Genomic DNA, 23,387 nt, shown 5'->3' on the forward strand with positions numbered 1-23,387 from the left:
CTGTATCTCTGAATATGACCCAATTCCCTATCCTCTGTCCTTTTAGACCTCTTCATTGTGCTCTCTCTTACCTCAGTTTCAACAGATGCTCCATATCCAAAACACCTTTTCTGAATGTCTCTTTTAGTCTCATCCTCTGATAAAATCTTGCTGTTCTCTACCTCTTTATGTCCCATGGAGCCCTCCCAACTGGGGCAGTTTCTTTTCTCTCAAATCTCAGGTTACTTGGGCCACAAACAGTTTAGGTATTTTCCTTTTTCCATTTTGCCACTCCCTGGCTTCCTTCACCATCACTTTTTCTTTCAAAGATTTTGGGAACAAAGGCTGAACAGGAGTACAGATACAGAGGCAGACAGTGAGTCAGATGGTAAAGTTTTCACTCATTATGAATGATAAGGATGTTGGTAAACTTACAGCAGTCAAAAAAATAGCAAGCGGTATACCATTATGGCATTTTACCTTTCCTCTCCATACAGCGGCCTCAGTTAATCATTTCCTCCTCATGGAAACACTTTCTTCCTTTGGCTTTCCTGTTGTTTTTCTCTTCCTTGGATAAGGAATCTGGTCCATGGTTGTAAATACCATAACATGATGTGAACGAATTCACTCTCTTTCTACTGACACCTCCTCGTCCAAGTCACCATTATCTCTAAGCAGGACCACTACAATAGCCGGCTTCACCTCTTGTGCCTCTATAATCCATTCCTTGTTCAAAGTAACTTCTTAAACACACTAATCACATGTAATTTACCTGTTTAAAAACAATGTACTGTATTCTCATTTTAGAGTTAAATCCTTTACACTGGCTTTCAAAACCCATCACATTCTGGCCTCTGTTTAGTTCCCAGTCCTCATCTCATATTACTCTCCCTTTCACTTCACTCTAGGGAGATGGGTCTTTTTTAGTTCTTGGAAAATGCCAAGCCTGTTCTCACTTAGGCCTTTTTTTCCTACTGATGTTTATACGAGGAACACTTATCCTCTGGCTATTCTCAAAGCAGCCCCTTTCTCATTTCTTAAGACCTTGGTTCAATGATACAGCATCAGAGAAGTATTCCTTAACAACTGTGAAATAAATAGCTTGCTCTCAATTACTATGTGTCATTTTATGTTCCTCTACTTTCTCCAGGATTCAATCCCTTTCTGAAATAAGTTTGTTGTAACTTGTTTACTTCATTGTTTATCTTTCCCACTGGAACAAAGAGTTCAAGAGGGCAGAAACTTTTGACTATTTTGTTCACAGCTGTATCCCCAGCCCAGTACTTCACAAATTTTAATAAAAATTGTTAATTTAAAGAATTAAAAGTGTGGCCTTGGATGAGAAACATTACAATAAGATTTTATTAATCCAGATCAACTACACTAATATTTATTTTAAACAACAAAGAGGAAAAATATATACCAAGGGAAGATTGACACAGGATTATCAATGATATCTGGTAAACCAGGGACCATTATTACGCTATTTTGCCTTACTCAGGATCATTTGTACATGTTTCCTAAAGAAATCTACTAATCAATGTATGTACCATACATTTCTATGTCAAAGGATTATCTTCCTTCTACTAATCCTTTTAGAAACACCCAGGAAAGGAAGCTCAGCTCAATGCCCTCCTGTCCAATTATCTATTGAATATTCCTTTGAATTCCAACACCACAGAACAATTTTACAAAAGGTTTTACTGAGGGAAAAAAGTAAACAATTCCCCACTTTGGAGTAAGGAGTACAGATTAAACTTCATAATTAAACTTAATCACTGTAATGACAAAATACAAAATTCTGACCACAAATAATAATTTCTTACCAAAATATAAATAAATAAAAGAATTTCTTACAATACAGCTGCATATCAAAACCTGACATTTTAGCTTTGGCATCTATTAAATGCCAATAACCTACACACTCTTAAGGGAAAAAAAATGCCTTTATCAATTACATTATTTGACCAAATTCTGTTATATTACATCAGAACTAAATCAAAATTTTAATATATTGATCATAACCATGTCTATGTAAGAATTACAAACTATGTAACTTTAGATAAGTGTTTACCTCTATTTAATTGATGAAAAAGAAACTGCTATTACAGAATATATATGAGAGACCATGAAACATTACTTATTTACTCAACAAATCTTTAATAGGCCCAAAGGCACCATAATTTGATAAACTTCTATTATCAACTAAGATATTCTGAAAAGAAAACAATTGACAATTACTGTAATAGCAAAATAATTTTAAATAGAGTAAAACTATCCCTAGTCTTTTCCCACTGTTAAGTCAAGATTTCAGGCATTTTCATATGTTGTAAGAGGGTGTAGTATATTATATAACAGGCTGAAATATCACAGAAACATAAATGAACAAAACACAAATTTGATATTAAGAGTAAGTTAGTCTGCAAACTTTACAAAGAATTTTATTTGTGAGTAAGACCTTTAAAAGAGTCCTGAAAGACTCTGGGAATATTATAAAATAATTTTTTAATTTATTTAAAAGGATTAAATATTTTGGGAATTTAACCTCCATTCTTATTAATAATTTGAACATATGTAAAATTAGAGACCAACAATCTAAAACTATATACATAAAGCAACCTGAATGAGTAAAACACAGCAAATTGATTTTTCTTTTCTAATTTCTAATAATGAAGGGGAGAAAACTTCTATTGACAGAAAACTTTTAAGCTATAGGCTACTATGTATTTGTAACTCCAAAATGGGAAATAAAGTAATACAGAAATTCCATGGATAGGATTAGTATGGAGCCTATTAAAAAGTTTACAAGAGCTTTGACTACTTTTAGTCTGGAGAAGACATACATGGACTGTAAGCATTTCTGTGTTCCTAAGATATCATGATAGTCAAAGATGTATGCACAACTAATCTATTTCAAGCTTGCTGAAAATTTACCCTTTTATGGAAATCCAGGTAGGGCTTCCTTTCTATTACATATTAAATGGCTACGGCATGGAGAAACCACCTCATATGTTACTTACAGTGTTACAAAGAGCAGAGTACCATCTTGTTAGCCGCAGTAAATTCCAACATGGTCTCAAAGTTCAGACCTATAATCCCCAAAGCCATTATATCTGGTAATACTACACTGCTATGGTAATACTATGTAATTAATTACTATACCACATAATTATCAATGTCTGCTTGACTATTTCCCCTAGTAATTCCATCTATTTTCATGTAGGTCCATCTCTGTTTTTAACTATTTTCTTAGCTGCTCTAACTGCACTCATCTTTCCACCTTAGTAACTCCTATTTATCTTTAAAACTCCTGGCCAGGCATCAGTTTCCCAGAGTTTTCCCTGGTTTCCACAGCTCTTCCTATGTGTACCCACAGCACTCTGTACTTCCTGGGAATAGCAATTATCAGGGATTATTACAGTTGTCCATTTACTAGCCTATCCAGTCCTCAAGAATATGAGCTCTTTGTTTATATTTACATTGTTCATCCTTACACTCACAGCATCCTGACATGTGTGTGCCAAATACTTAATAAATATTCATGAGTAACTGACATAAATTAATAACTACATATAAAGATGTATATACAGATGGCAAGTATTAGCTCAATAAAGCTTTAGAGAATGGGTTACACTACATCTTGAGTTTTAAATCATATGAAGCAAGTATTCATCAGCAGACGTGGAGTAAGAAAGAGACACTGCAGGAAAAGAAAATTACATGTATAAAAGTAAGGAAGTTTGAGAAAATAAGGTCTGTCAGAACCATGATGCTGCATATAAACAGATCAACATGGCTGGGAAAAAAGTTCAAGGCAAACATGGAAAGAAATGAAGATGAAGAAATAGGAAGAACCCAGATAATACAAAGTATTATAAGAAAATAGATATTATTATTATGAGTTAAATAATATGACCATATTGGTAGTAATTTTGAAGTTGCCACATCATGAAAATTTAGAAATTGAGAGAAGTATTTTTAAAAAGAAAAAACACGATTGTGTTATACAATCACCCTGTTTTAAGATAAGCTGAAGAAAAAGATGTGAAAATTTTTAAAAAGTATTAAAACCCCCAAATGCTAGTCTAGCACTTCTCTAAGTATGTTTTATGTAACACTTGCCCTACAATATGCTTCATAAAAAAAAAGGAATCTCTGGTCAAATACTTTTGAAGGGAAATACTACACATAATATCTTCCTCTCTGAAGGATTCACAATTACTGGCATAGTGAAAATATAAAGTCCTATAATAAAGAAACACCATTTAACCATAAATGGTGTTTTCTATAAATAAATTTATAAAAAAAATACCCTGGTGGCTCAGCAGTAAAGAATTTGCCTTCGATGCAGGAGCTACAGGTTTGATCCCTGGGTTGGGAAGAGTCCCTGGAGGAAATGGCAACCCACTCTAGCATTCTTGCCTGGAGAATTCCATGGACAGAGGAGCCTGGCGGGCTACAGTCCATGGGGTCACAAAGAGTCAGACATGACTGAAGCGACTTAGCACATAGCACATAAATTTCATTACTCATGATGCTTTTGCATGTAAAACCTGTCAGTATCCTGCCCAAGCAAAACATCCTCTCCAAAACTAAAATGCCACAAATCAAATTCGTTATTTATTTACCTTACAGTTCTAAAAAGGTAGTAAATCCACTGTTATTTGCAGAACATAAAGCCAAGATGTTAAAAAGATATAACAACATGTTAAAAGTCCAAAACAATTTCTATTACCATTGCCTTGAGACTGCTAAGATAGTGTCATTCTCATTTTGCTAGTATATTTTTGGTCAGAGAACATAAAGAGGCCATATAATGACATACAGTTGTACACAGTGCTAAGGATGGGGTGCTAGATGCAGATTTAAATGCATATGAATGGATATACAAATTCCGTATGCAAATACACATAGGCGTACAACACACAACATTAAAGGCTGATGCATGTCAACTATTATGATTGTCTTTTTAAAGATCAATTCACCAGAAGTATGCTTAACTAAAAACAACCAACAGATGTGATGTGAATTTAGACATAATTCTTTAGTACAGTAAAAGAAGGGCTAGATTATTCTTGTTTCTTATTATTCACAGCACAGCTGGGAAGTTAGGAAGTCAACTTTTAAGTATTATTTTTGTAGCAAAAGATACAGGTATTTCTGGCAAAGAATCAAGGTACTACCCTTTTACACTGAGAGCTCTTCATTCTCAGCATCAGCAAACTTTCAGCAAACTGAAATTATACTTGATATAACAGATTTTAAAGTTTAATATAATTATTTGATCAGAATAAAATATTCACTAAGACTATTAAGTTATTAAAATAATCAAACCTTTATTGAAGTGCTCACTTACTATGAAATCAAAGTATTCAATCACTCTTTTCTTATGTTTCTAGTTCATGAAATTGAAAATAAAGGACTTCTCATAGCTTATACATTTATATTATTATTACAAGAGAAATAGTTTCAGCAAGGGTTGAAAAATATGTGAAAATATTCCAGATTAAAACACAAGGAGAAGTTCAGAATAATTATACTTAGCAGCTCAGGGACACAGAAACAACTAAATTTCTTCAACTGCTAATATAATGAAAATGGTTTGTTTTTACTGTTGTTCAGCTTTAACAGAAACCAACTAGTTCCTTTTACCCTTTTTTCTCTTTTATCACTTTGTACTTCCTTTATTGTGCCTGATGCTGGACTGAATTTTAATTGCTTTACTAGTCATGGATATTACATGGATTGTGCTCCATCTTAGAACATAAGCCTTTCTATATTTGTTAAGTTTCTTGATAACATGTCAGGGAACATAAAACCTATGGGACTTTGGGACCTTAATTTAAGCCTGTGGTGCTAAAGATGATGCAGTTGTTCATTTGCAAGTAATCATCCTAGTTATTAAAGCCACAGTAAAGTAAAAATATTAAATCCTTTTTCTACTGTTTTTCACTGTTTCTAAGTATACAACAGTCAGAATTCCATAGTATTAGATTTTTTTACTTGCTAAGAACATATTTTTTAAGAGAAGAAAGGTATTTAGAATATACCGTGCATGAAAAAATAAATTTTATTACAGGTTACATACATAACTGACTTTAAATATAATATGTTTCCGGAAATAAAAAAAAAAAAAACCACTTCGAACAGTTAAACTACTCTACAGAAACGGGAGAGTTGAGGATCTATCTGTTGGGTCTCTTCAAAATTTATGGTGTCACAAAGTTCAAATATTAACAATTACATAAGTTAAATAGTTCTGAGAACTATAATTTTCCTAGTAAGCTTTTAAAAAAACCTTATGTCTAACCTTACTTGAAATATGATATGATAACAATGTCTTCAAGCTTTGGGTTATAGTTATTATGACGACATTTTAGAATTACAAGAAAAATCATTTAGCTCTATATAAAGTGTTATGTTAAACAGTGTTCTTTCTAGCTGTTTTTCCTGTAAAACCAGTCAATTGTAAAGGAAATCAGTCCTGAATATTCACTGGAAGGACTGATGCTGAAGCTGAAGCGCCAATATTTTGGCCATCTGATGCGAAGAACTGACTCACTGGAAAAGACCCTGTTGCTGGGACAGACTGAAGGAAGGAGGAGGAGGGGACGACAGAGGATGAGATGGTTGGATGGATGGCATCACCGACTCGATGGACCTGAGTTTGAGCAAGCTCCAGAAGTTGGCGATGGACAGGGAGGCCTGGCATGCTGCAGTCCATGGGACTAGTCTAGACACTACTGAGCCACTGAACTGAACTGAGGATGAATCAAGGATTTAAGTCACATTTTTTGTCATGTCTGTTCAGTCTCCCCTAGTTTTTCATCAATAATGTATACTTTTGTAAAAGTCCCTGTTTCCATACAGGTGTTTCAAAACAGAGTTTAACTCACATACAATTTATTACTTCTGTACATACAAAACAAAGTTAGAAGGCTAAGATAAAACTGGGAGAATTTGCAATACTGCAAACTGCTAGATGGATAGCTAGTACTTATTCCATATGATATGGAGAAGGGTTCTTAAAAACCCTTAAGAAAAAACAAATCAGAAAAAAAAATGAGCTAGGTATGTAAATGCCTTTTCACTCACTCTCTTGTTTGCACATATACCCTCCTGTGCACACTACATATTCTTGTGTTATGATCACACCCAAGAAAGAAAGAAAAGCCAAAGGAAAGGAAAGAGTGAAGAAACAATGACTTAATCAAATAGAAAAATATTCCAATTCACTGTATTCAAAAAAGCAAATCAAACAACAATCATATATCACTACAAGGCTCTGACTGGCAAATTCTAAAGCTTTGGTAGAGATATGTAGGGATGGATGACGTGAAGTGAAGTGAAAGTCGCTCAGTCGTGTCTGGCTCTTTGTGACCCCATGGACTCTACAGTCCATGGAATCCTCCAGGCCAGAATACTGGAGTGGGTAGCCTTTCCCTTCTCCAGGGGATCCCAACCCAGGGAGCGAACTCAGTCTCCCACACTGCAGGTTGATTCTTTACCAGCTGAGCCACAAGTAGAAATGGATACTGTAGTACAATCTTGCTCTAATTATGGCTTGGCACATTCTTTCTGGAGGGCCATCTAGCAACAAATAACAAGTATTATGATCCAGCAATCTTTTTTTTAAAAAGATAATTTAAATTAACATGAAACAATTGGAAAAACATACAGATACAAATAATAAATTGTTCATCAAAGTATTTTTTTTAATGGTAAAAAAATTAAATCAAACTTAAGGTTTAACAAGAATAGGTTGGTTAAATAAACTATGATTCATCATGACAAACCATAATTAAATTGATGATGAAGATGTTTACTTACTGATATGGAAAGAGGGCCATGATAAACGAAGAAAAAAATCAGGTAACAGTAATATGGACAAAGCAAAACATGAAGTCCCTTGAACATATTTGGTATCTCTTTAATAACATATTTTAAATAGTTGTTCAGTGTGTAGTGAAGGTAAATATCTCTTTATATTCAAATTAAAGAATTGTAAAGCATGAAAATTTCCAAGCCAGAACTTTTAGAAGGCATAATAACCATTTGAAATCTGGATAAAAGTGTAACTTACTCATTACTTAAAAGCAGTATTATACCATGTACCACTCCCTCATAGAGTTTTAGTTGACTTTCCTCAAGTTCAACTGATTTTTCTTACATCAGGTGAGTGCCAATTACCTACCTACTGGCCACAACACAGGCTACAAACTATAGCATGTAGCTTACATGTGGACATTGCAAAAGTATTTTACAGATTTTAATCCACTAAATAGGTATTTATTTTAATGGTAATGGAACTGCCTTAAATTTTTATACACAATATTTATACACACATGAAAATGTGAGTTAACAAGAAACATATTTCCAATATTTTCGGTGATACTTTCATGTTTAACACAGGTAGTCATAGCTCAAGATAAGAGGGACACTTCAACGTTGGTCTTTGTCTTAAAATCTTAGAAAGCTATCTTACTGAACCAGAGTTTATGAAACATTCCTGAATAAGGAAGATGGCCATTCTCACTCAACCAGGTCCTTTCCATCAGGCACACCCCTGTACACTAGTACTACACTGTGCTTGTGTGAAATCTTATGGATGCTATTATTTGTTCAATTCCTTCTCGTCCTTAAGGTCAGTGACTTTTATGACTTTTTATAGCTGTGTTCCCAGTGCTTTAAAGTATGCCCTATGCACATCTGTCCAATAAATAACAGTTGAAAGAACAAATGGCAATGAATGGAAGGAAAAAATTAAAATAGAGCCCCAAACTCATAGAAAACAGAGGCTAGTTCAAACTATTAAGCAGCAACAGCACTTAAGCAAAAGATGCTAGAGGAAGAGACAGGCTAGCTCTTTGACACCTGTGCAGGAAGGGAAATTCGAGTTAATTCCTTGCATGCCTTGCATGTTTCCTCCCTCCTTCTCTAAGTAGTAGAAGAATGGGCTTCTCATCCCAGGTGGTAGCACTGACTGCAGAATGTTTGGCTTGAGAGTCAGGAAGTGCTTGATTAGACACACTCAGGTAAGCCAGATAACTAAAGAGCCTCTTGATGAAGGTGAAGGAGGAGAGTGAAAAAGTCAACTTAAAACTCAACATTCAAAAACTAAGATTACAGCATCCAGTCCCATCACTTTATAGCAAATGTATGGGGAAAAAAATGGAAACAGTGACAGACTTAATTTTGGGGGCTCCAAAAATCACTGCAGACAGTGACTGAAGCCATGAAATTAAAAGACGCTTTGTTCCTTGGAAGAAAATCTATGACAAACGTAGACAGTATATTAAAAAGCAGAGACACCACTTTGCCTACAAAGGTCAGTATATGCAAAGCTATGGTTTTTCCAGTAGTCATGTATGGATGTGAGAGCTGGACCATACAAAAGGCTGAGCACTGAAGAATTGATGCTTTTGAACTGTGGTGTTGGAGAAGACTCTTGAGAGTCCCTTGGACTGCAAGGAGATCAAACCAGTCAATCCTAAATGAAATCAACCCTGAGTATTCACTGGAAGAAGTGATGCTGAAGCTGAAACACCAATACTTTGGCCACTTGATGCAGAGTCCACTCATTGGAAAAGATCCTGATGCTGGGAAAGATTGAGGGCAGAAGGAGCAGGGGGCATCAGAGGATGAGATGATTGGATGGCATCACGGACACACTGGACAAGAGTTTGAGTGAGCTCCAGGAGAAAGTGAAGGACAGGGAAGCCTGGCGAGCTGCAGTCCATGGGGTCGCAAAGTGTTGGACACAACTGAGTGACTGAAGAACCACCACCGCAGACACACTGAAGAAAGGCTTATAGGAAATCCTACTTAGGCAAACAGGTAGCTTTAAATAAAATAAGTGCAGAACCAAGACATCACTATGCATTTGAGGAAAAATTACAACAGTTGAAAAGTGTTTAAACTGTACATAATTTATGAATTAGATGAACAGTAAACTAGTTTTAATTCACTTTTACCAAGCACAGTCTCACTTTATTAAAAAGTATATAAAATATACACATATATGCATAAAAAAAGTAGGAAATAATTTATTATATACCAAATTTTAAAGGTAATTTATCTCTGAACACTATGATTTGGTCTAATTTTTATTTTTGCTCAACTGTATTTTTAAATGTTCTCATAATATTCAAATGTTCTTGAAACTCAATGCATATTAAAAATAAAATGACATCATTGTAAATAATTAAAATGGAGTGTTTTGAATATTTTATAATTTAGAAAAACAAGACAAGTTAAAAGAGCTTTTTTAAAAAAAATCTCCTTTTGGGACCTCCCTGGTGGTCGAGTGGCTAAGATTCCACACTCCCAATACAGGAACCTGGATTCTGTTCCTGGTCGGGGAACGAGATCTCACATGCTGCAACTAAGAGTACCAGGCACAATCAAATAAATAAATATATTTTAAAATCTCATTTCATTTGTATTAAAATATTTAATAATATTAAAAATTAATCATTCAAAGAAATTAAAAAATTTTTTTAAATCAGTTGTACATAAAAATTCATGTCCATCTAAAACTTATTGCCCTGAGTTATTGAAGAATGTTAGGAAATATTATAACCAATTGTATTATCAGAAAAAAATGTGTTCAAGTAGATACAATATTTACAATACAGCAATTACAGTCCTCTAATAAGTGCCAAGTTATTTATCATTTCTGAGGAAAACAATCTCATTCTTAGAAATCTTATTCTCAGGCCAATGATGTTACCAGTAGTTGCATAAATTACTCTTTCTTTAGTTCTAACATTTTCCTGGGTTATATAGACTTTTTGAATTAAGCTAGATAATCTTTCAGAGCATAAAATCTACTTTAGTAGATTATTAAAAGAATAGTTTTATGTGGGGTTCATAACAGGAAGGAAATTCAACATTATAAGACAGAATCAGGGAATAAATATGCTTTAAGAAATCCGAGAATTTTTCTTGCTTAACCAAAATCAGGCCACATTGCTGGATTTAATCATAGATCTCTTCATTCTTCATGAGTCTTCTAGTCCTCAATGATAAAGAAAATCTTGACCAGTGCTGACCCTGAATCTGAATGGCCTCTGCAGACAAGGACATAAACAACTGTCGTTTAAGGGCTATCAACACATCATAATTGGTTATCAGATATTTGATACAAAATAAAATTAAAGTCTGGAATTATTTTATTTAATTATTCAACAGTATCTGAAGTTTCCTGAATTTCATTTCTGTACTAAATCAAACAAGCTAAATAATTCATATAAAAAGACTACTTGACATGTTACAAAGAGCTCGTTTGTATATAGTAGTGATTTGAGATGCCTCAGAGTTCCAAGTTCATGTTGTGATGAATCTACAAACTAGCAGTTTACAATTTCTTCACTGAAGAGCACTCTGGTTGCTGTGCTCCCAGAACAGAGTGAGAGATGTGAAATTCCTCCAGTATTGATTTATTACATTACATTAGTTTCATGTTATAAATAAATGCTTAGCACAATTCACACACTTTAAGAAACTTATGTAATTAAACTCAGGTAAAGGGCACGTCGACTTAATTAAGATGATAGCAAAAATTACCTAGTGGAATACATCTTACTAACTTGGAAAAAATAGATTGTCAAAACTAGGCTCTAAATGGCATGCCTGAAGATTTCTGCAAATCTTGTCACAGTGGTTAACAGATCTGAAGCATGTTCCCTACTACTCATCCTTTTGTTCATGTGAGACTGCTACTTTCTCAGCATCATGGCTAAAGAAAGCCAACTCCCCTTGATTCAAAATTGTAAAGAGTGCTTCTTACAAAGCTGTCCAAAATAAATTTTGAAAGAAATAAGTAAAAGAGCAGATACTCACAACATGTTTGATTAATTAATATGTTTCAGTATTTCTGCTCAATGTCCTGAATCCTATCCTTTGGAAACAGACATTTTAAAAGAGCCTAGGTTCACTTCATACTAAAATCACTATGTTCTTTGTTTTGTCGGGTCAGATCAGTATTTAAATAATCACGCAGCAGATCAGTAAGAGCATGTTTTCTGCTGCTTTTCCAGCCATTTGTTCATCATGCTAATAACTTCTACACTAGAAAAATCTGGAAACAACCAAAACATAGATGTGTACTACTTTATAATGATTACCAATTTATACCTTAAAAATTCCACACAAAACCACTGGGATGAAAATCCATTCCTTTGAAGGATAAGGCTAATTGAAAGGAAAAAAATTCTGTCCTAAACAAGACAAAGTTTTCAGCAAAACAAGAGTTCATCAAATAAGAGGAGGAAAGAAAAGGCTTCTAGCAATGTAAGTGCTCATTAACATTTTCTGTTGCTCATGTGGAACTATGTATTATATTTGGGAATTCATATGCTTTTCAGTAAATACAGTAATAGCTGTTGTTCACATTAATGTAATCAATCACTAATTAGTCAATAGCTAATGTGGCACTGACTGAAACAGACAAGTCATTTTTTCATTTCTCTCATAAAGATGAATATCACACTTTTATTAACCTTTTTTTTCTAAAAGTAGTATTTTAACTTCTATTGCTCATCAAGTGAAATGCTCTTGAGGACTTAGTATATATAATTTTAATAAGCATTTTTTAAAAGCAGTCTTTTCTTTCTTGAAAGCCAGAGTGAATACTTTCTTGAGTCCAGTGACCTTATAAAAGAATAAAAGGAACCTGGGGTAAATTCATCCATTTCCATAAATGCTTGCAACAATTTGAAAAAAATTGTAGTTAGGAACGCTCTAATTGAAGATTTGATCTAAGAATAGAACAATTCTATATCCTACTTGGGTTTGATGAGCATGAAGATTTAATCAACAAGAATTTCTTATAACACACACAATTTATAAACACACACATAAAAAAACCCTTATTTCTACCTGACCTGTTTACTATATATAATTAAGCATATTTCACACTATAAATACTATAAATTATGGACACCTAAGGAAACAAATACATTTAATATGATGGAAAGAAATGTCATAAAGATGATAAAAATGATAAGGCAGCAAAAGATTAATAGGCTATTTAGTCACTAAAAATCATTTGTATGTGCATACTTAGTCGTTCAGTTGTGTCTGACTCTGTGTGGCCCCATGGACTGTAGCTTGCCAGGCTCTTTCTGTCCATGGGAGTCTCCAGGCAAGAATACTGGAGTGGGTTGCCATTCTCTTCTCCAGGGGATCTTCCCAACTCAGGGGTTGAACCTGGGTTTCCTGTATTGCTGGCAGATTTGTATATTATACACAAAATAGAGAAAATTCTAAGGATGGAATTTAAAGAACAAATGAAAGGAATGACTAGTATGATTTTTTAAAAATCATGTTTAAATTTTAAAATAAAAAAGAAAGAGCTATAGGCATATACATCTTTAAAGATATAAAAGCTGTCTAGATTATCAAAGTAAGCCAATCTAGAATAGTATAAATTGGGAACTGGTATTAATTAAAGTGAGCAAAGCTAGTATTAAATTGAATGTGTGATAAATAATGATTTCACATAAAAGTGGTTCTAATTTTATCTAAGGAAAATATATCAAAATGTTATAACAATGCCATGGAGAAATTTTTTCTCTTTCTTTCAAATGTCCAAAAATATTTACTGAATACTTACTATGTCTAAGGCATTGTGCTTGGTGCCATGATGAAATAAACACAGTAGTTTCTTGTCTTGAAAGAAGGTGACAAAGTATAAGATATCTCAAGAAAGGTTTCATACAGAATATAGTACTTAATTAGGCAGAATCTTAAAACTCGAGTAAGTCTGAATACTCATTGATGTGTCTTCAGAGAATAATAGGCAGAGAGTCTCAAATACTACATTAAAGATTCTGAATTTAGTAGTAGACAATGCAAAAACAAATATTTGAGCAGGAGAATAGAGCAGTGATTGTTAAACTTGCATAAAATACACTGAGAGGAATGAGACTGCTTATAGAGAGATTAAGAAATTATTCAACAATTTAGGTAAGAGTCAATGAAAATTATAGTTCTAATGAGATTGAACTTGCTGACAAAGTTTGTATACTCAAAGCTATGATTTTTCCAGTAGTCACATATGGATGTGAGAGCTGGACCATAAAGAAGGTTGAGAGCTGAAGAACTGATGTTTTTTAACTGTAGTGTTGGAGAAGACTCTTGAGAGTCCCTTGGACATCAAGGAGATCAAACCAGTCAATCCTAAAGGAGATCAATCCTGAATATCCATTGGAAAGTCTGATGCTGAAGCTGAAGCTCTAATACCTCAGTCACCTGATGCGAAGAGTTGACTCATTGGAAAAGACCCAACTTGTTGGAAAAGACCCCGATGCTGGGAAAGATTTAAGGCAGGAGAAGGGGTCAACAGAGGACCAGATGGTTGGATGGTATCACCGACTCAATGGACAGGAGTTCGAGCAAACTTCAAGATGTGGTGAAGTACAGGGAAGCCTGGCGTGCTGTGGTCTATGGGGTCACAAACAGACAGGACTGAGTGACTAAACAATAACAATGAGATTGAACAGATGCAAAATAATTTTAGAGATAAAACTGTCAAATTTGGATATTATAAGCAATGGAAAAAAAACCTAAAAATTAAACTCAAAACTCTAAATCTTTGTGATGAGGATGATGGTAATGTTATTGACAGAATAAGGCACAAGAAAGAAGAGAGAACTTAAATGGAGAAATGAAGTTTAGTTGGGTACTGTGAACTGATACATTCTCTAGATGTGAAGATTAAAGATAGTACAGTTTTAGTACTAGTGGTTTTAGAACTACCTGCAGGTCTTTAGTAAGAGCATACAATACAGACAGAAGAGAGGATCAAAGCTAAATCTTTAGGAAACAGGGACAGACAGAAAACCCAGAAGACAACAGGTAAAGAGTTAAAATGGTTAGAATTGGGAGTTCCAGGAATAATCACTGAAAGAGGGAAAATGCAGAAAAAAGATTTACTGTTTTGGCTTCATGTTTGAGTCATTGAATATTATTTTATTAACTTCCTACTCTGGACCACATGAAAGAAATATAATCTAAGTACATAATGGCCTCTGCCCTCAAATAGCTCATAATCCACTTATGATCTAGTTAACTTCCCTCAGTAGTCTTGGTTGCTGTTTTCAGAATAAGATGAACAGTTAAACAATAAAAGATAATAAGATTATCCACCATTTCCAGACTACTTCCTGGATACAAAAAAATCTTCTGAACGTTCTCCATTAACACTATGAAATGATACATGTAATCAAAAGGGAAGATTAAAATAAGATAACTGATAGAAGAAAATTTAAAAATTAGACTAGACAGACACATTTTCTCTTATAAAGCTTCCATGTACTTGGCAGGAAGCAATTAAAAAACATTATGGAAGGTGGGTAGTATTTTAACAGTACAGACTAAGAATAAAGTGAAAACAAATCTAAATCAAGAGTCAGCATGAAGAAGTGATTCATTGACTTACCTGAACATAAACAACAAACTAACGGCAAATGTGGAAATAAAGATTTTAAATGCACTTCATTAAAAACCTGTTTCTTACTGCTCACTCAAATATAAAACAGAAGATTTGTCACAGTTATTATAGATTTACAATTGATCTTGAACACCATGGGGGTCAGAGGCACTGACCACCACACAGTCGAAAATTTGAATATAATTTGACTCTCAGTCTTTCCTATCACATCCATGGATTCAACCAACTGTGGATCCTACAGTACTACAGCACTTATTTACTGAAAAAAAATCCTCGTATAAGTAGGCTATATTTTACATTTACTTAATAAGACTGTAGACACTTTTTGATACACTAATGTTTTAAAAATTAACATCATTTCAAATAGCATTTCACATTAATATATAATTATAAATAGAACAAAGGTTGGTTATCATTGATTCAAAAATTCATTAAACATACTATACATAGAAATACTATTCTCAGAATTAAAAAGCCTAAAAAAAAATCATGCTATACTGCAAATGTTCATTTAATTAACTTTACAGTACCATCCCTAAGATCAAAGTCCCATGAAACTAGCATCTAGTACAGTGGCTGGTATATCTGAGATGCTGAATAAATATTGTTGACTATTAATAAATCAATGAATAAAGAAATCTTCTCATTAGAATCTCTTTTTATCTAACAAAATGGGTAACACTTAGGATTCTGGGCAATATATACAGTTAAGCTGCCCAGATGTACAGAAAAGTATGCTAAATTAATACTTATTACTCAAAAAGTGAGGTACTTTAAAGATTGATGAAGTAGTGGAAATTATACTTAGGGAAAAAACCATATCGATGTGTATACTTTCTTGGTCACCTGAAATTTAATCAGTAACTAAAACACATAATGCATCTATTCTGATTACATCCTCAAGTACTTCTTAGATATTAATGGTGTTGCTGTTTAGTTGCTTAGTCGTGTCCAACTCTTTTGGGACTCCATTGGACTATAGCCCGCCAGGCTCCGCTGTCCATGGGATTTCCCAGGCAAGAATATTGGAGCAGGCTGCCATTTCCTTTTCAAGGGGATCTTCCCTGGCCCAGGGATTGAACTCGTGTCTCCTGCACTGGCAGATGGATTCTTTATCACTGAGCCACCAAGGAAGCCCAGATATTAATATGGTTGATCCAAGTTTATAGATGGGATATTCATTTAAGTAAGCTTCACAAGTATACTGATAGGCTTTTTTTTTTATTAATAAAGAGAGTGAAAAAGGGAAAAGAGGGGAGAAAGGAAGGAGGAGAAAGCCTTTTTTGAGAGAAGATTTCAGTCAAGTTGACTATTAAGTACAGGAAACTTAGGTATAAACATGATTATAAAGAATTGTTTACTGGCTATCTGAACATTTAGTTCAATAAGGCACACCATGAATTATGATGAAATTAAATAAATCTAGCATTTTTCAAACTTGCTTAACTATAGAACACCTTTTCCTTGAAGGATCTCATTCTGTTCTAACAACTGTTCCAAAGACTATGCCCTGGGAAATACTGTTATATACTGCAAAGATACTTTTAAAAAGAATATACCAAAGCTTAAATCTGAACATGTACTTTGCTTTAAATCTATCTCACTAGGAAGCTATTTATTCCAGAATTATAGAAGATGTTTAAGTCTTTTTTGGAAATTGCTTTCAAGGTCAAGTTTATGAGCTAATAACATAGTCAGTCCTATTATTAATATGTGAATTATTTACAAATGCCTTTCATACTTCTCAACAGAAGTACTTCTAACTATAAAGGATCAGGAGGTAAAAGGGGGAGAATAAGAGTCTGAGGAAATAGTCTAAAGCAGGGGTCAGCAGAATACAACCTGTAGGCCAAACCTACCTTATTTTTTTGTGTGAATAAAGTTTTATTAAGACAGATCACACTAAATTCTAGTTATCTTCAACAATATAGCATGGTGTTGAAATACCTGTGATTGCTACTTATAATGCTATCATAGATCCATTAGTGATATTGTGATTGCAGCTCATATTCATAATTGACAGAAATCCTAATTTCAGAGAGAAATTAGGGAAATAAAGATCTAATCATTCAGGGATTAAGAACCTTTGCTGTAGAGGATTGTGAAGAGATGAATGACACTACTAATTAGGATATCAGAAAGAGCATGGAAAATGTAAAGCTACAAACTAAATATAGCTATACTTTTAATAAATGAAAAATTAAAATAAAGATTTAGAATTAAATATTTTTCATACAATTCATGAGATAATCCACAGCCATTAGCATAAATTCTAAGAATCTTCAGCCACAGTATCCCTTGTACTGATTTCCTAAATAAAGCTGATCTTCCTATTCAATAATTAGTTGATTATTCCAATAGCAAATGACTAATTTTTGCTCAGAAGTCATGAGAAAGGTGCTGAAATCAATGCAAATTTTTTGTCACCATATCTCATTTGCCATAACTACTATTAGATATGCAAAATAAACACAGGTGATTAGTATACTGTGAAATATAGCATATAAGGATTATGAATGTTTATAAAGGTGGTATATATTACATAGATAATACAACTTTTGAAAGTGAAATAGCATGTATTAGGAAATAGTTAAATTATCAAATTTTCAATGTTTAAAAGTATGCAATATTAACTGCATAAAAGACATTACAATCAAACTTCATATTGCTTAATATCCATACTAAAGGCTTTAAATATGATAAACAGCTTTGGAAAGAACACAATGAATATGACATAATAAATGAATTTACATAATACAAAGGTTCTTAAAATTGTGGTTTTACTCTTCCCAAACATGTTATTTACTCTTCCCAAACATGTTATTATTTATGATGACAAGAAATACATGTATGTAGCTCTTAAAAGTGGATTTTATTTGAAGAGGCATCCAGTACACTACTTTCAATTTATATATTACACAGAAGATAAACAAGTGTGTTTTAAAATATAATCATCTCATGTTAGACACAAAAAGTTTATATTTTCTCCTTTCAAGTCACTTTTATCTACACCTAATTTTCAAGTGTATAAAAGATACTGTTAAAATGACTGGTATTTAACATAATGGCTACTGGCCAGTAATGTATAGTGGTTTCAACATCTACAAAGTATATACAAAAGCTAAACGATACAGGTAAGCCTAATCTTTTTATCTGTAAAATCAATAAAGGACTTTAGGAATTTTATATAATTCTTTGCTGCACTTTGCCTTTTATATCTTAACAACAGGAAATGATCCATTGATGTTCTTTAGGATAGTGATTTAAAGTTTAGCAACAAGGAAATTTCATTTCTGTTTTAAAACATAACTAGTTCAAACTTCTCCTGGTAAAGTCTAATGAAGGATATTCAATTCAAGATTTTATTTAAGGAATTTGTTAGAAAAACAACACAAATTAATTTTCTAAAAATAAAGTAGCATTTTAAAAAATGTTAAATGCTACAATAGGTACTAAATTTAATTATTTGAAATGAAGCAGGGACATACTTGACTAACCAATTGGCAGTACTTTTAAAAAATTATTAACATATTAAAGTAGGAATCTGATTTTCCGGAAGCATGCAGGGGAAAGCCTGTCGTCATGGAAACAGTAAATATAAATGGCAATAATCCAGAAGAAAATGTCAGTGCTTCTAAACAATGAAAAAACACAAAAAGCTATTTGTGAAATAAAACAACACAATGTTGTTTAAAATACTTTATAATTTTCAATTCCTTTCCATAAATTTTACTTAGTAAAAATACTGATAATAAATTATTGCATTGCTTTTAGACAAAATAATCTAACAATTTATTAATGTAATATCTGAAACAAAATTAAAGTGTGTAAAAAGACTGCTCTCAATTAATTACTATCAATCATTTATTTAAAAATATCTAAATAATATTTATTTTAAAATATCTAAATATCTAAATAAAATATCTAAAAATAAAATTTATTTCTAAATATCAATTTTAAAATATCTAAAATAAAAACACCTAAAATACCTAAATAAAATACTTTTAAATTTTAAAATTCATGGGCTTGGGATCAAACATTAACTCCTAATCCAACTATATAATACCAAAATCTTAGAGCAAAAAATTCATGCCATAAGTTTAAGTATAGGCAACAGTGTACATACCTGACCCTCATAACACCTACAGTTTGACAATTTTAAAACATAAATAAAACCTTTATATATCCTCTATTAAACAGTTTTCAAGCATAATATCCACGAGGAAAAACTGACTAATATGTTCAGTGATGGTAAACATTTATTCTCATAGATTAGCACTTTACATATATGCACCAACATATTAAGGTTAAACAAAAGAAAGTAATTTTCCAACATACAAACATTAGCAATGTGGGAGACTCAGGTTCAATCCCTGGGTCGAGAAGGGAATAGCAACCTCCTCCAGTATTCTTGCCTGGAGAATCTCATGGGCAGAGGAGCCTGGTGGGCTACAGTCCATGGCATCACAGAGATTTGGACATGACTAAGTGACTAACACTTTCACTATCAAGGAGTTAAAATGTTTTAAAAGTTGACACTATGAAACTGGAAGGACTGATACTGAAGCTCCAATACTGTGGCCACCTGATGCAAAGAGCCAACTCACTGGAAAAGACTCTGATGCTGGGCAAGATTGAGGGAAAGAGGAGAGGGGGACGACAGAGGATGAGAAGGTGGGATGGCATCACCAACTCAGTGGACGTGAGTCTGACCAAAATCTGGAGGATAATAAAAAACAGGCAAGTCTGGCATGCTGCAGTTCATGGGGTCACAAAGAGTTGGACACAATTTAGCGACTGAACAACAATTTATAAAACAGGTAATATTTAAGATTCATTCTTTCATTAAGAATAAAGGAATGTGTGCACTTCTTGTCACTTGTCCTTGCCTTTTTCTCTCAAAGAATATCAAATCAAACTCAAAGCTTCCACAGAAATAAACAGGTTTTATACTAGTATGTCCTTGCTATACAAAAACTGTTTTTTTTTTTTTTTTTTTTACCAGTTTAAATTAACTATTTCTAAGAGCTTTGGCTAAAGAAAAATCTATTACACAAAAATAAATATGAATTGGGACAAGGACACTAAAAACTATCCAAATTTCCCTTAAGTATCACATTTGCCCACATCCTCCAAAGCAAATTCACATCCTGACATTATGTTTCTTTCATTTTCTTCTTATATCATTCTACCTTAATTATATTAATATGCTAGCTCATTACTATTTTCATGTTTCTAATCTTTCTACTCATATCTAACAACTTTCCCTCTTTTTTCTTACTAATTATCTACCTGTCTTTCTGTCTCTATAAACTTTCAAACAGTATTTCAAAAATGGGCAATAAAAATAAAAATGGACAATATTTGTTACCTTAAAGCTATGGAAATAATCTCTAGAGAAGTTCTTATATCATTCCTTATGTTCTTGATAGGTCTACCACTTTTGAAAACTGGCCGGTTTCCATGGCTTCTGCTTAAGGTTCCAGTTCACGTTGATTATGATGTGCTACCAGGAATTGTGCAATATGATTGCTCCAAGCTTATATTTAAAGGAAAAACTGTCCAGTTTTAAGTCACTAAACTCAGGTGATGCTATTCCAGAAATCTTGACATACTGATTACAGAATTTTCTTGTTATATGTTCATCACTCAAAACTGGTAAGTACACAATATGAACTTTACTTTCTCTTAGTGTTTGTTATTTGTTAGAAGCAGTCAGTTTGCCAGGCACAAAATACATACTCAATTATTATTCATAATTTATTCAATGAAACAGAGATTCCATGTAAGTTATCTAACAAATGACCAGGCTCAAAGATTTGCAGGCAAACTTTTAGAGTCATTAATCTCTATAAAGTTAAGTTGTCAGTATACATTGAATATACTTCTATCATGTTTATTTTATATTTATAGAAAAATATGACTGCCCAGATATGTAGCTTTTTTCTATTAAAAAGTATGTTTTTCTATTAAAAAGATGTTTTGATCCCTAGAATAATGAGAGAAAAGGCCCGAGAGAGATGTTCTGAACAAGTTCAAGATTTCACTAAGTGTTGCAAGGACTCTGGAGTTCTTATGGTAGTAAAATGCCGGAAGGAAAACTGCACTGAAGGACACAGAAGGAAAGGGAGGAATTCAGAAGAACTGGAATTCCTACCAAGAAAAGGCTACAGAACCTTCCCACAAGTATGTAGGCAAATATTCAACATGATGCTCATGGAAATCAGTCACCCAAAATAATGGACTCAGGAAGTGCGTTTCCTTTATCCTTAATTATGGAAATAACTTCATCTGAAATAAAGATTTTTTTTTAACCTCCAAAAAAAATAAATAAAAAATAAAAAGTATGATAAAGAATAAATGATAAAAGGAAAAACATACATTAGTTATTTATTTTCCATAACAATTACTACAATACTTCATCTGTAAAGAAAAATAAATCATGTCCTTTTCTTGAAACATTTTACAAAAGCTGTAAATTTCCTTCTCACATTCACAAATTTCAACAAATTATATTACTTGCTATTTTTAACACTTACTGATATATATATATATACACATATAAGAAGTAAAAATCAGACGTGTATGTTAAATCTTCAAAGATACCCACGTAACCAGCCCCCGATCATGAATAAGAGCATTAAAAGAAGCAGTATTTCTGTGTCCCCTTCCAGTACTGCCTGCTCTCCCCAAGACTAAGCACTATCCTGACTTCTAATATCAGAGATTAGTTCTGTTTACTTTAAGCAGTATATAAATAGAATTATACAGCATTTTCTCTTTCATGACTCTTTTTCTTCTCTCAGCATTACAGTTATAAGATTCAGTCACTGTATTTGTTGGTTAACTCATTCTTGTTCCCACTGTGTGAGTATGGGCGTACTAACCTGTTTCCGCGTGTGTGACTCTTTCTGACCCTACGGACTGTAGCCCTCCAGGCTCCTCTGTCCATGGGATTTCCCAGGCAAGAATACTGGAGTGGGTTGCCATGCCCCCCGCCAGGGGATCTTCCCGACCCAGGGATCGAACCCAAGCGTCCTGTGTCTCCGGCATTCGCAGGTGAGTTCTTTACCACTAGCCCCAGCTGGGAAGCCTTGTGTGAGTATAGCACTGATTTATTTTACATTCTAGTGTTGATGAATATTTGAGTGCTTTCCAGTCGGGTCTATTGCTAACAGTGCAGCTGTTGAACATGTGTGGATATGTGTTTTGGTGAATGCAGCTTCTCGTTTCTGCTGTCATGTTGTAGGAACAGCACTGCTAGACCATATGGGAAGAGTGAGGAGCCAGGCATGCTACAGTCCATCGGGTTGCAAAGAGTAGGCCTGGCCGAGCATCTAAGCACAGCACACATGGGAAGTGTATATTCCTTTATGTGTATATACTTATGACATGCTCCCTGATGATTCTCCAACACTTTGTACCAATTTATACTTCTAGCAGTGTAAAAAAAGTTAATCGACATTCATGGACTCTCAGTCATTTTCACTTTAGTCATTCTAGTGGGCTTAGAATGCTATATTATGGTTTTAATTGGCACTTCTTTGAAAACCAATGGATTTGTCATTTTTTAAGGAATTCATTGGCCACAGTTTTGTGAAATTACTATTCCATTGTTTGGCCCATGTTTTACCGGGGTGTAACTTCCCTATTGATCTTAAAAACCATTCACTGCATATTCTGAATATAAGTTCTGATATATATATATATATATGTATGTATACACACATACACACATATATACGTATATATGGAACTTCCCTGATGGCTCAGACATTAAAGCGTCTGCCTGCAATGTGGGAGACCTGGGTTCAATCCCTGGGTCAAGAAAATCCCCTAGAGGAGTAAATGGCAATCTACTCTGGTACTCTTGCCTGGAAAATCCCATGGATGGAGGAGCCTGGTAGGCTATAGTCCATGGGGTCTCAAAGAGTAGGACATGGCTGAGTGG

The 23,387-nt window shown here is 33.6% G+C and overlaps 1 protein-coding gene and 1 pseudogene across 3 annotated transcripts in view; one reads left to right on the top strand and one right to left on the bottom strand.

Annotated features, from left to right (window-relative positions):
* NOVA1 (NOVA alternative splicing regulator 1) overlaps window positions 1-23,387 on the bottom strand; it is a 160,510-nt gene that overhangs the window by 54,373 nt on the left and 82,750 nt on the right. The window lies entirely within an intron of this gene.
* On the top strand, window positions 13,681-21,630 carry LOC136147502 (COX assembly mitochondrial protein homolog pseudogene; annotated as a pseudogene).

This window comes from Muntiacus reevesi, chromosome 15 (assembly GCF_963930625.1).
Source record: "Muntiacus reevesi chromosome 15, mMunRee1.1, whole genome shotgun sequence".
NCBI lineage: Eukaryota > Metazoa > Chordata > Mammalia > Artiodactyla > Cervidae > Muntiacus > Muntiacus reevesi.